The sequence below is a fragment of the Stegostoma tigrinum genome, chromosome 35 (assembly GCF_030684315.1).
Source record: "Stegostoma tigrinum isolate sSteTig4 chromosome 35, sSteTig4.hap1, whole genome shotgun sequence".
NCBI lineage: Eukaryota > Metazoa > Chordata > Chondrichthyes > Orectolobiformes > Stegostomatidae > Stegostoma > Stegostoma tigrinum.
In genome coordinates, this window is record NC_081388.1 from 15,197,801 (window position 1) to 15,212,506 (window position 14,706).

Consider the following 14,706-nt stretch of genomic DNA (forward strand, 5'->3'; position numbering starts at 1 on the left):
ACCCAGGGCTGTGGAGGGAGGGTGGCCAACATGGAGAGGGGTGATCTTGTTCTGAAACTGCTAAATTCTAAGTAAACACTCTTGTGTTTTGCTGCAAGTGTTATCATTCCCATTGCCTTTTGTTCCATAACGTCTTTCTTACCTAATCTCTCCCTCTACAGTTCTAGGTTGGCACAACATCGTGGGCCGAACAGCCTGTACCGCACTGTATTGTGATAATGAAGTGTGGGGCTGGATGAACACAGCAGGCCAAGCAGCATCTTAGGAGCACGAAAGCTGACATTTCAGGCCTCGACCCTTCATGAGAAAAGCTCTTTTCTCATGAAGGGTCGAGGCCGAAACATCAGCCTTCCTGCTCCTAAGATGCTGCTTGGCCTGCTGTGTTCATCCAGCTCCACACTTCGTTATCTCGAATTCTCCAGCATCTGCAGTTCCCATTATCTCTGTGCTGTACTGTTCTATGTTCTATGACCCAAAATGTTAGAAGGTCTTGGCCCGAAACGTCAGCTTTCCTGCTCCTCTGATGCTGCTTGGCCTGTTGTGTTCATCCAGCTCCGCACCTTGTTATCTCAGATTCTCCAGCACATGCAGTTCCTACTATCTCCTTCATTTTATTATTCTTCCTCCCCTTTCAACATAAATAAATAAATATTCCCTTCAGTTCCTAAAGAAAAATCAAAAAGAACTCAAAATATTTTCTCTCCAAGAAGAGAGTTCTGAAGAAAGGTCACTGGATTTTAGATACTTTTAAGCAACTGTTGGATAGGCACATGGAGGATAGTAAAATGTAGGGTGCGCGGGGTAGTTTGATCTTAGTAGGTTGGCACAACATCATGGGCCAAAGGGCCTGTACTGTGCTGTACTGTTCTACGACCCAAAATGTTAACTCTGATTTCTCTCCACAGATGGTGCAATTTCTGTTTATGTTTCTCTCTCCTCCCATGCTGCCTGAGTTTCTCCAGTATTCCCGGTTTCGTTTCAGATTTCCAGCATCCGCGGTATTTCGCTTTTGTTGAAGCCTAAAGGGTCTCGCTTGTTATGCAACATCTCATTAACCTCGCCTTCAAGTTTCTAGTTTCTTTTTAAAAACAGGCTGTTTAATGTTCTCCGCAGAGTTGGCAAAATGGGTTGCAATCGTTGAAAGGATCCACTCACTGTACCTGCACACAGACAGAGAGAGAGAGAGATTGTTTAGCCATCTTAGCACAATGTCATTTTGACCTGGGGTCTTTGCAATTAACTGGTCGTTTGCGCATTTTCTTCAGTTACAATGGGCTAATGGGTAAACTGCCTGTCACAAGCTCACTCTCCCACTCCACTGCCTGCTTTTTCAAAGATAGATTTTCGCATTTATTCACTCCAAATAAACCCTTTTATTAATGGCATCGCCGCAGTCTGAATCAAACCTTAATATTCATCAGTTATCACATGCAGCTGTGCTTTTTAAAACCACTTTAATTGACATGGTAATTTACGCACTTCACATCAAAATAAACTGCATCTTCTGGAGAACATTAGCATAATGTATTGAAGTAGTCTTTTTTGTTATTCAGATGGTATGGTTATGGAAGGAGTGAGAAACCAGGAGGGAGGTGATTGGGGGAGAGTGGGGTTGGATGGCTGATGAAGGTGGGAGTGGAGGTAATTAAAATGCTGTTTTTTGTTGTCAGTCCCCCTGCCCCTATTGCCTCACATTTTGGTGAACTGGGATTTCCTCTGTGTGTCTAGCAACATTCAAGTGACCAAATTGCCTTGTTAGTGCTGAGGCTCGCTTACAATAGCACAATTACATTTATATGGTACACAAAATGAGAGAGAGAGAGAGAGAGAGATGGCAAAAGGCAGCAACTATGGACAGGAAGGGACATTGACATAAAATGCAGGGGGGCGGTAGTTGGCAAGGTAGGCAGTGTTTAGGCTCCTGGGCCCGGCCACTCCTCCCTTTTTTTCTGAGCCTTTTTATCTTCTTTCTCTTGACTTCCCTTTGTCTTTGCGTCAGCAGCAGCAGAGAAGGTGACATCGCGGAGCAGAGAGGCCAGAGCGGGACTCTGCCAGGCAGTAGCCTGGCCTGGCAATGGAACTGCGATCTCCCGGTTGTGATTGGCCCAGACCTGGGATCGCACAGTCGCTTTGGGCCCGGAGCTGGGGCCTCCCGGTTGTGGGTCAAGCCCGGGGCTCGGCATTAGTAACCCTGGCCCAGTGATGAAGAGATGGCAACTGAAGAGTGGCAACGCCAATGTTGGTCAGTCTGTTGCAATTGCCACGGTTGGCTGGCTCAGTGCCTGGAACTCATGGTGGAGGCAGCGGAGTGACGATGGACTTTCTTTTCAGCTTTGACTTTTTATTCTATTTATTCTTTAAATATTCGAATGGTGCCAGATTGTGGCAACAGTTGAAACATTCAACTGCATTTTACTGTCTTGTTCATTGTAGAGTACAAAGCAACAAATAAAAATCAGCATTCACATAAGATTGAGATCGGCTTTGGATGAAGAGTCATTTCAGACTCAAAGCTTTAACTGTTTTTCTCTCTTCACAGGTGCTGCCAGACCTTTGTGTCTGTGTGGCACGGTGGCTCAGTGGTTAGCACTGCAGCCTCACAGCGCCAGGGACTCGGGTTCAATTCCACCCTTGGGTAACTGTCTGTGTGGAGTTTGCACGTTCCCCCTATGTCTGCGTGGGTTTCCTCCGGGTGCTCCGGTTTCCTCCCACAGTCCAAAGATGTGCAGGCTAAGTGGATCGGCTATGCTAAATTACCTGTAATGTTCAGGGGTGTGCGTGGGTTATAGGGGGATGGGTCTGGGTGGGATGCTGCAAGGGGCGGTGTGGACTTGTTGGGCCAAAGGGCCTATTTCCACACTGTAGGGAATTGAGTCTAATCTAATCTAAAAAACATGGTTTTTCTCCAGCACTTTCTCTTCCACATTTCAGATTTCCAGCATCATCTGTCCTTTGCTTTTACTGCATTTGTATAGTGACTTTCATGAAGCTGATCATCCCACAACACTTCATGGACCTGTAACAGCTGCTGTCTCTCTCGAAAGAAAGAAAGAAAGAAGACTTGGTGATGTTTTAACCTGAGGGTCACCACGGCAACATCAGCTGGTTGGGGAACTGGACCTCAGGTAATCAGTCCTCTACGAAATAACTCTAGTGACAGGACAGTTGGTTTGTTGCCAACAGTGTGGGTTCAATCCCTGCAGTCTGAGGTTACCATGCAAGGGCCAGCCTTCCTGACCTTGTCTGGGGAATGGTGACTTTGCAATAAACCCTCACTGTAGAATCATACAGCATGGAAACAGACCCTTGGTCCATCCAGTCCATGCTGACCATAATCCCAAACTAAACTAGTCCTTAAACTTGCCCCATATCCCTCCAAACCTTTCCTATTCATGTACTTATCCAAATGTCTTTTAAACATTGTAACTGTACCCACATCCACCGCTTCCTCTGGAGGCTCATTGCACGCATGAAGCACTTGCTATATAACAAAAGTGACCCTTATTGTTGCCTTAAATCTTTCTCCTGTCATGTTAAGAATACACCCCTTAGTCTCGAAATCCCCCACCCTTGAGAAAAGGCACTTGTCTTCACTTATCTATACTCCTCGTGATTTTATAAATCTCCGTAAAGTCATGCCTCAACCTCCCATTCTCTGGTGGTAAAAGTCCCAGCTTATCCAGCCTCTCCTTATAGCTCAAACCCTCCCTTCCCGGCTACATCCTGGTCAATATTTTCTGAACCCTCCATAGCTCAAAAATATCCTTCCTATAATGGGAAGGACAGAATTTGACACAGTACTCCTGAAGAGGCCTCACCAACGTTCTCCACAAACCTCAACATAGTGAGAGTGTGGGACTATGGCAACAGAAGTGTTGTAGTTGGTTGGCTCGCTGAGCTGGTTCATTGTTCTGCAGGCAATTCATTACCGTGCTGGATAACACCATCAGTGCAGTCTCCGATGAAGCACCGGTATGTTTTCCTGCCTGGTTTTTAAACTCGAGTTCATTGAGCTGGTTTGCCTCACTTGCAGTTCTCCTTCACGGTGGAGCGTATACGGGGTCGAGTTCTATGTGTTTATGGATGTTTTTCTTTGCGGAGTGTCAGGATTCTAGGAATTCTCACGCCGGTCTCTGCTTATCTTGTCCCAGTCAAACTGGTGGTTCTCGTTATCCTTATGGATTGAGATGAGTGAGTATTGGTCGTGTCTTTTTGTAGCCAGTTGCTGTTCATGTACTCTTGCTGTTAGTTTCCTTCCTGTTTGTCCAATGTAGTGTTTCTCAGTCTCTGCAGGGCATCTTATAGATGGCATTGGTCCTGTCCATGGCAGTGGGGTAGGGGGAGGGAGGGGGGTCTTTGGTTCGGGTGAGCAGTTGTCATAGGGTTGATGTGGGTTTCTGTGCCACTCTGATGGAGCTGTAAAGATTAGTCTTAAAAGGAGGTGGCGAGATTACAGGAGGAAAGACCCAGGTACAACACTGCAGTCAACACGATGAGGGATACAGGAAAGGATAGAATTGGAGAGATGCAGTGCTTGGTAAGGGTTTCAAGGCTGTAGGATATAACATATATGGACTTGAGGTCCATTCTTCCTCAATCCAGGTATAGGTTTTGAAGCTACCCAAGTTTATTTTGTTAAGTATTTCACTGGAAATAAGGGCCATCAGCTTCTCGTAATATACTTCCTCGCTACCTTCAGGATTCAGTGCACTTCCCCCTATGGGTGGCTACATTGCTAGCTGTGCTCCTGTGGAGTCAGACTAACTGCTGGTAATGGGGTGCACCCCATTCAGATCTCTTTGCTCTAACTTGGTGCTTCTGAGTGGGCGCAATTAGGAATGCAATCTGAGATTAGGGACTGCAGTCCCTGAGCACAGACCCACCAATTCATTTCTCCCTTCCTTTTACAGGCATACAGGTCCACTAAGCTATCTCAAAGATAGTAAGAACTGCCGATGCTGGAGTCTGAGATAACAAAGTGTAGACCTGAATGAACACAGCAGGCCAGACAGCATCAGAGGAGCAGGAAAACTAGCATTTCGGGTCGGGAAGGGTCTGTTTCTACGCTGCATGACTCTATAACAACTTTTAATTCTGAACACCTCTAGGACATCAAGTTATTGGAAGAGATCATGAGAATGAGGCTTATTAAACAGATATCTCCGAAGGGCTGGTATAGGCATGATGACCTGAATGGTCTCTTCTATGCAATATTATTCTGCGATCCTATTCTCTTCTCTTGTCTTCCTACTCAGTAAATAGCAACAATTTCTCTAGTTTCCCATCATAAATAAATCTCCATTCCTTTTGCATTGAAAATATTTGCTATAAAATTGGGGTCACAGCTGGATAAATGTTTAATTTTCTTGAAATAAGTGAAGGCCTTGAAATTCTCACTCTGGTACAAGGGAAACTCTCAAATAATTAAGATAATGTACAGCAGAGCTGTAAGATTGACCCTGAGTATCAGAAGTCTCAATTACAAAAGACTTACCGAAACTGAGCAAGGAACAGTGATAAATGTTTTAGTAGTAGGGAAGAAAAAAAAACTGGGAAACTACCTCGAATTCTGTCCTTGAATTAAGATGAGGGATGTACAAATCTAATCAAATCTAATTCAAAATGGCCAAAGCAAAGGTCTTGTTCACATGAAATAAACCTTTTCAACATATTTTCAACTTGTCCTTAGTCTTTGGCACTGTTGGCCATGTTTGCATTGTCATAGAATCTCTACAATGTGGAAACAGGCCATTCTGCCTAACAAGTCCATACTGCCCCTCCAAAGATCATCCCACCCAAACTCATTCCCCTATCCCTGCATTCCCCATGTCTAACCTACCTAACCTTACCTTGGACACAATGGGCAAGTTAGCACGGCCAATCCACCTAGCCTGCACATCTTTGGACCGTGGGGGAAACCGCAGCACCCAGAGAAAACGCATGCAGAATGTGCAAACTCCACACAGACAGTCGCCCGAGGAAATGTTCAAAAGTTCAACATTACCCACAATTTGATCTGGAATTGCTGAAGAGTCTCGGCACCTTTGAACTGCAGAGCTGAAGATGTCATACTAGAGTCAAAACAACAACAGTTTCTCTTGCTCCATTCCCTGTCAGACCTGTGGAGTGTCTCCAGCATTTTCTGCTTTTCTTTCAGATTGCTTGCCATTGGTAGGGAGCATTTCGCTTTCATTTCAGGCACTGCCAGTGATATCATCATTGTTGTTTACAACTGCAGACCCACCATTTGTTTCTTTAGGCATCCCACTCCCACCACCTTTTATTATTTCATCACACCCGCCTTCCATCCCCTCAATTCCCTTGTATTTTTCCTCTCTCCTCCCTATCTCTTGCACCTTTCCCTACTACTGTAGTTAGATAACACCTTAGAATTTAGCATTAGCTTAATTGTCATGTACTGAAATCAGTGCAGTGAAAAGTTTACAAGTTGACAGTTACAAAGGTACCTAGGTACAGATACTTAAGTACAATTTGTTGGGCAAATAAAATTAGAAAACTGAAGAAATTAAAAAGTCCAGCATTACAGATATAGGAGTAAATTAGAAAATAGAGAAACTAAAAGCTCAGAGTGAGAATAGTTTCCAAAGGCAACGCCGATATCTAGCCTCCACACCGCATCAGGTTTCACCACCAGGAAGGAACTTCGCACTGCGTGCATGCTGGATCGCAAGACCGCCACGCTGGGTCTGTGCTGAGGCCAGGAGTTCAGGACATCACTGAGAAGAACGAAGAAGAAAAAAAAATGAAGCAGAGATTTTTAAAAAAGACAAAAAGAAATAGACGGAGCCGACAAGCTCGGCTGGAGTCCTAATTCACCACTCGGTTAGTTTTCAAACAGGTGACGGCCCAGTAATAATATCACTAGACTATTCATCCACTCACCAAGGGAACATCGCCACAAGTGGTGAAATTTGAAATCAATGCAAACCTGGATTTAAAAGTCTCACGATGACCATTACCACCTGGTTCACTAATGTCCTTCAGGGAAAGAAGTTGTTGGCCCCTACCCTGTCTGGTGACTGCAGACCCACAGTAATGTGGTTGGCTCATATTGTCCCTTGACAATTAGGACGGGCAATAAATTTTGGCCTTAATGCTCATATTCCCCGGGCGGGTAAAAAATGAGGGTTGACCTGAGACGTTAGCTCTGTTTCTCGCTCCAAGAGTCCTGCCTGACCCGCTGAGCATTTCCATCATTTTCGTTTTATGTTGCAGAAGATATAAATTTCAGATTTTTCTAATTTAAAAAGGGAGAGATTTTGATCAACTCCAGCACAGCTCATCATCCTTGTACTTTTGATATTAACTGTTGAAATGACTCAATTGATAAGCAATCGACCTGACTCAAAATGATTTTCTCACTGTGTAAGGCACAGAAAAATGAAGTGAAGGTGCAAATATATAATTGGTGCATTTTGCAATGGTCCGAAGACTTGTTACTTTCACGTACCCACTTTTCTCAAGCACTCCAACGTAAGGTACAGCAAAAATCGTAGTTTATGCTGGTTTCTTTTCAACATAACTCTCTAACCTTAGGTGAGAAATTCTTAGAGCATCCACGAGGCATAAGTTTCTCCCCACACACCACTTCTGTGGTTTACGAGTCCCATACCTAGTTGACAGCTCGATAGAGTAGGGGAAATGCCATCTGACTAGTAATCGAGAACTCCTGGCTAATATTTGAAAGACATGGTAGCTCAAACCTCGCCACAATAGGTAGTGAAATTAACGCCAATTACTGAGTTAAAAAGAACGCTGGGACAAAAAGGTGGTCTTATGGCAGCCAAGCAACAATTTGGATTGCTGTAAATTGGCTCAATAGCGCCCTTTGGGGATGGAAATCTTTACATGTGGTTCCAGACTCTCAGTAAGCTGGTCGACAATTGCGCTCTGAGATGGCCCAAGCAACCCAAATAAGTAGGGATGAGCAGTACATTCTGGCCTGGTTAGCAATGCTCACACCCCATGAAAAATTTACATTGACCAGATGGGTAGAGCACTCACTGTCTGTGCTGGTGCAACGGCAATTACGCAAGGCAGAAATCCCAATGATTTGTCAACCAAATCAACAACTTGGTTCCTTACGTTGCTCCTAAGTGGCAGAGCACAGGTCAAACCTGAAATGAAACGTCCATTGGACAAGATGGCATGATCAGACAGCACTAAGTGAACAAGGCAGAGTGTGCTAACAGCAACACTAGCAAATAAGATGATTAATTGAGCATGTAGGGAGGCTTTTATGCTTACTAGAATCAAAGTGCGCACTGCAATCAAAATACATACTGTAAAAGGAATAGATCAAAACTTTAGAGATAGTAGGAACCGCAGATGCTGGACAATCTGAGATAACAAGGTGTGGAGCTGGATGAACACAACAGGCCAAAACAGCATCAAAGGAGCAGGAAAGCTGACGTTTCAGGACTACACCCTTCTTCAGAAAGATTTCTGAAGGAAGGACTAGGCCCGAAACGTCAGCTTTCCTACTCCTCTGAAGCTGCTTGGCCTGTTGTGTTCATCCAGCTCCACACCTTGTTACATCAGATTGAAGTTTTATGCATTTCCTGAACTACGCAAGACCTTTACTTCACATTTGGAAAAGATTAGTATTAGGGATAGTCAGCATAACTTTGTGTGGGGGAGAAAATGACAAAGACCATTTGACAAGGTCACTCATTGTAGACTGGTAGACTTGTAGATTAAGTTACATAGGATCTGAGGTTGTTAAACTGAATCAGATATAGGAGACAGAGGGTGGCTGTGGAGGGCTGTTTTTCTGACAAAGTCGATGCTGTAGTGTTCCATAAAGATCAGAGCTGGGACCTCTGTTGTTATTGGTGGAGTTGTGGATGGCATGGTAAGTTGTCAAAGGATACAGCAGGATAGCCCTTTGGCCCAACAAGTCCACACCAACCCTCAGCATCCCACCTAATCTGCACACCCCTGAACACTATGGGACAACTTAGCATGACCAATCCACCTAGCCTGCACATCTTTCAACTGTGACTGGAAACCGGAGCACCAGGAGGAAACTCACGCAGACATGGGGAGAATGTGCAAACTCCACCCAGACAGTCAGCCGAGTGGAATCGAACCCAGGTCCCTGGCGCTGTGAGGCAGCAGTGCTGACCACTGCGGCACCCCTAAACGCAGGACACACGTCCCATCTCCTATTGTTCAATGAGAATCCCACCTTACTCTGCCATATTCCTGCCACCCTGCACTTCCCATGTCTGATCCACTGCAACTGCACACTTTGTGTTTGCATGTCCACGTACATGGAAATCCACCACCTTTTTCACCTCAAGTCCTGAATGTTCAGGGCCCCACCACCTTCCTCAGTTTACCAACCCTCATTAGTCGAGATTATGGAGCACCAGCTCTGTTCTCAGTCCTCAGTCCTCCAGGAATAGTGCTAACCGCTGTGCCACAGGCTGCCTTGTACAAAAAGATAGCATGTTACAGCTGCATAAAACTTCAGTTTGGCCACATTCAAAGTATTGTGTGTAGTTCTGGTTGCCACATTACAGGAAAGATGTGGAGACCCGTGGACATGGTGCAAGAGAGGTTGACCATGCTGTTGCCTGGATTGGAGCATTTTAGCTACAAGGAGAGGTTGGAGGAACTTGGATTGCTTTCACTAGCATATCTGCGGCCGATGGGTGACATGATAGTAGGACATTAAATTAGGAATGGCATGGAAAGGGCAGATAGTTGAGGGTCTTTTCTTCTCCCCCAGGGAAGAAATGTCAAATACTGGGGACATATAGGTTTAAAAGGTAAGAGGGCGAAAGTTTAAAGCAGATGTGCAAAGCAAAACTTTTGCACAGAGGGTTCTGGTGCCTGGAAAGTACTGCTAGGGGAGGTGATGGAAGCTGATACAACAGCTGAGTTTAAGAGGCACTTAGACACACAGGCAGGTTATAGAGGGATACAGACTGTGTACAGGCAGATGGGATTAGTTTAGAATGGCATCATGGTCAGCACAGACATGGTGAGCAAAGGGGCTATTCCTGTGCTGTACTAGTCTGCATTCTTTAAGAGGTCTACTGTTCCTCGGGATCAATGACCAGAGATCTCAGAATTGGCTGAAGTGAGGAGGACTTTCTTCTGAGGGTTGTCTCTCTTTGGAACTCCTTGCTGCAGGCAGCAATGGGGGTGTGGGGGCCAGCACAGTCCTCATGTACATTTAAGGTCAAGATAGATTCTCCATCGGTTGGGTAATCAAGGGTTAGAGGGAAAGGGGAAGTGAGGAGTGTCAGATTAGCAATGACCAGGCTTGAGGGGCTGAATGGCCCTCTCCTGTTCCTATTTCTTATAGGCATTGGTAAAGGCATTGTCTTGAGGGAAGCAATCAAATGATCTGCCAACCAAGCTTCTTGTGGTAATAAAAATTGTTGCAAACATTTGTAATTTGGCATTCTTGTAGTCATTCAGGTGCAAGATGTAAATCTCCATCAGCATTGCTGCAGTTTCCAGCGATATTTTTGAAATTTAGTCAGGTCAAATGCCCAGCCTGTCAGAAACGCAGTCATTCCTGAACTTGAATCTGTACTGTACTAGAACCACTTAGTGAACACAATAAAGAGCAAATATAAAGCAGAGGGACACCAAGAGGAATTCATCGTACAGAATTAATCACTAGGCTTATGGCATATATGGCTTTTGACAGTGTATTAATTAGACTAAAACTTTACTGCAATACTCAGGAAAGGTGCACTGTTGGAGGTGCAGTCTTTTAGATGAGACAAGCCAGAGGCTTTGTCCACCCCCTCACCAAAGAGCGCACAGTATTATTTGAAAATGAGCTGCGTGATTTGCCTCAGATCCTGGCTAATATTCAACAAATGCGTGAAAAAGATTATCTTGTCATTTTAGACCTTGGGAAAACAGGCTGTCACGCATCCTATTTCTAACTACTACTGCCTCAGTACTGAAGTGTCAGCCTGGATTACCCTCTTAAGTCCTGTGGTCTGGTTTGAACCCCCGACCCGCTGACTCAGATGCGAGTGTGATGCAGCTGGGTCAAGTAAACAAGATGACAACTGCATGACAACCATTGAGGGCCTGCAGGAAAATGTAGACAGGTTAAAGGATAAATGGAAACGCAACCAAGTTCCTGCTGAGATTTAACCAATGTCATCCAGCAACAGTGCCCTGTTGGAAATCTTACAGGATGAGACAATTATTTCTGACAGGGATTTGTCAGCAGGAACACGCCAACGTCAAACACACTGAAGCTCCTTCTCACTTACTTAGGAACATTGCCTAATATTTGGGTGCATCACACTCCTCCAAGCCCAGCTCCTGACCTGCCAAAGTTTCGGATCAGTTATTTGACCAGGCAACATGATGCGAAGCAGGCTAAAGTTGCTCTCCAAGTTTTCCCATGCAGGTCGTAATTGGGAAGGCTCCTGTCACCAGTTTGGAGATCACCTGATGAAAATGGGGGAAGACTGGTCAGGTATGGCTATGGCTCCCTGGTAAAGCAACCTAGATGTTTTTATTACAGCTTCACCAAGTGTTGGGAGAGGAGCAAGTGGCTCTGGAACGGAACCTGACAGGATAGAAAGGCAGACAAAAGAGAGAAGCAAGAATATACTTTTGTGCACTGCTTGTTCACACTGGAAACACTGAGGTGCTGGTCAAATAAATCAACTGTCAATTGCCATCTTTTAATGGAAAGATGAGCTTGCACCTAGAAAATGGGGAGAAGCCACCATCAGTTGTTATAAATGACTAGTATGTTTAACCGTGCTATGAGGCCCAAGTCCCAATGTGGAAAAAACAGTTCATTACTGAGTGAAGGCATCAGACAGGGTCTCAGGTACCATTTAAAATTGATAATGCACTCATTTTCTCAAGAGTAATGGAATTAACACAATCATGCAAAGGGCTCTCTCAAAATTAAGGAGTTACTCATTCCACACGAGAGATTTTACAGCGCAGTTGGAAGAACTTAAGCCAGAAGTTCCAGGTCCAAGTCCTACGCTGGGACTGGACACACAAGGAAGGTGCGTTCACAGAAAACCAGGTGGTGTATCAACTTACAAAATCTTCCAATGCATGTGGTAAGTGCCAGTGAGCTTCCTAGTGTGACACCCGATTACCTGCAGGGGCCTATCATTCGGCCTGTCGACACTCCACTCACACTATTTGTATGAGCTTTGAATCTCTGATTATAAAGTCCGTGCCTGGGTGCTCTCTTCACTTCACCTGACAAAGGGGCAGCACTCTGACAGCTTGAAATTTCAAATAAACTTGTTAAACTATAACCTGGTATCATGTGACTTTGGCCACGTCCACCCCAGTCCGAGACTGGCACCTCCACATCCTAGTCAGCCATGTGATAGGAAAAATATTGGAGCCTATACCATCAGTAACCATAATCGCCAAGATACACCTCAGAGGGATAGATGTATTCTTCAAAAGCAACTTGGTCTCCAAGTTGAGCAGATCACAACACCATCTCTTGCAGTTCAGACTCCTTCCCCTTCCTGAGTCATCCATGGTGAAGCTGGAAAGGTACAGCCAATCTTGTCTCTTTAAATGCGCACCTACAACGACAATCTGATCCACAGCCTGCTTCAAAAGTGTGAGCAGTGGCTACAGTTAGTTCAGCCTCAGTAGCTTCAGCTAGAGAGGAGGCAGAGATCAGCAAAGGTTTCAGTGTCTGACCCTCTGCCTGGAAACAGCATGCTCCAGCCAGACAAGGGCAGGGTTATGGCAAGGGAGGGATGTGCTGTGTTGGTTGAAAAGCCAGGTCAGAACACACAGATTGCTTGTGCCTGTGGAACATTTACAGTCACTGTCAGCATCTTCAGGGAAGGCAAGTGAGAAACAGCAAGGGACAGGCAAACAGAGGAGGTAGAACATAACCCATCCAAGATCCAAGGAATTACCATTTCAGATACTTGTCAACTGATCTGTTCTGACAAATGTGTGTTTCTTATTGCCATGATTACAGCTTCACAAGTGGGCATCTAGCAGTTTTAAATGAATATTTAGTCAAACTGCTAAACCTCAGAGAGATCATCCATCTAATTCTGTCCCTGGAAACCCATCGCATAAGATGGTCATTACAAATGTATCAGTTGGGGTTTTCAACTTCTAGCCTGCCACCTCCATCTGCTGGCACACTGCAGACACTGCAAAGGGAAAAATTCAGGAAAACACCAAAAAAAGTTGGAAATAAATCATCACTTGTGACGTGAACGGAGAAGATTAACCCAAAATTTCTACAACAATTAATTGAGATCTCCCATATAAATTTAATGGTACATACTCAAATGCAAGATAAAATGGTATTGGAAGCAGATCAGAGAAGGTTCATTAGGTTGATTCTGGATATTAAGGAACTCTCTTATGTTGAGCTTGTACTCATTGGCGCTCAGGAGAATGACAGGCAAACTTATTGAATGCTGCAAGATTCTTAGAGGACTTGACAGGGCAGACGGGGCAAAATTGTTTCTATTTAGAACATAGAAAAGTACAGCACGATGTTGTGCTGTGGAATATTCCTAATCCAAAAATAAAATAACCTAACCTACATTCCCCTCAATTCACTGCTGTCCATGTGCACGTCCAGCAGTCGCTTAAATGTCACTAATGACTCCGCTTCCACGACTACCACTGGTAAACTATTCCATGCGCTCACAACTCTCTGGGTGAAGAACCTCCTTCTGACGTCTCCGCTATACGTTCCTCCTAACACCTTAAAGCTATGACCCCTCGTGGCAGTCAGTCCTGCCCTGGGGAAAAGTCTCTGGCTGTCGACTCTATCCATGCCTCTCATTACCTTGTACACCTCGATCAGGTCACCTCTCTTCCTCCTCCTCTCCAGAGAGAAAAGTCCGAGCTCAGTCAACCTCTCCTCGTAAGACAAGCCCTCCAGTCCAGGCAGCATCCTGGTAAACCTCCTTTGCATCCTCTCCAAAGCCTCCACATCTTTCCTATAATAGGGCGACCAGAACTGGATACAATATTCCAAGTGTGGTCTCACCAGCGTTTTGTAGAGCTGCAGCATAACCTCGCAGCTGTTAAACTTGATCCCCCTGTTAATGAAAGCCAAAACACCATATGCTTTCTTAACAACCTTATCCACCTGGGTGGCAACTTTCAGGGAGCTATGCACTTGAACACCAAGATCCCACTGTTCCTCCACACTGCCGAGAATCCTGCCTTTAATCCTATATTCAGCATTTAAGTTCGACCTTCCAAAATGCATCACTTCGCATTTATCCAGGTTGAACTCCATCTGCCATTTCTCAGCCCAGCTCTGCATATTGTCAATGTCTCGCTGAAGCCTGCAATAGCCCTCGATACTATCAACGGCACCTCCAACCTTTGTGTCATCAGCAAACATACTAACCCATCCCTCAACCTCCTCATCCAAGTCATTTATAAAAACTACAAAGAGCAGAGGCCCAAGAACAGAGCCCTGCGGGACACCACTCAGCACTGGCCTCCAGGCAGAATACTTACCATCTACAACCACTCTCTGCCTCCTGTCAGCCAACCAATTCTGAATCCAGACAGCCAAAATCACCCTGTATCCCATACCTCCTGACTTTATGAATGAACCTGCCGTGGGGAACCTTATCAAATTACTTGTCTAAGAGTTTAGAACAAGTAGTCATAATCTTAAAACATGGAACCAACCACTTCAGATAGAAATAAAGAGCAAAT

The 14,706-nt window shown here is 44.9% G+C and overlaps 1 protein-coding gene across 1 annotated transcript in view; it reads right to left on the minus strand.

Annotated features, from left to right (window-relative positions):
- Positions 1–600: 600 nt before the first annotated feature.
- znf653 (zinc finger protein 653) overlaps positions 601–14,706 on the minus strand; it is a 48,894-nt gene continuing 34,788 nt past the window's right edge. The window contains exon 9 of the transcript XR_009442971.1: positions 601–1,160. The gene's annotated coding sequence lies outside the window, so the exon portion shown is untranslated. The remainder of the gene's footprint in view (positions 1,161–14,706) is intronic.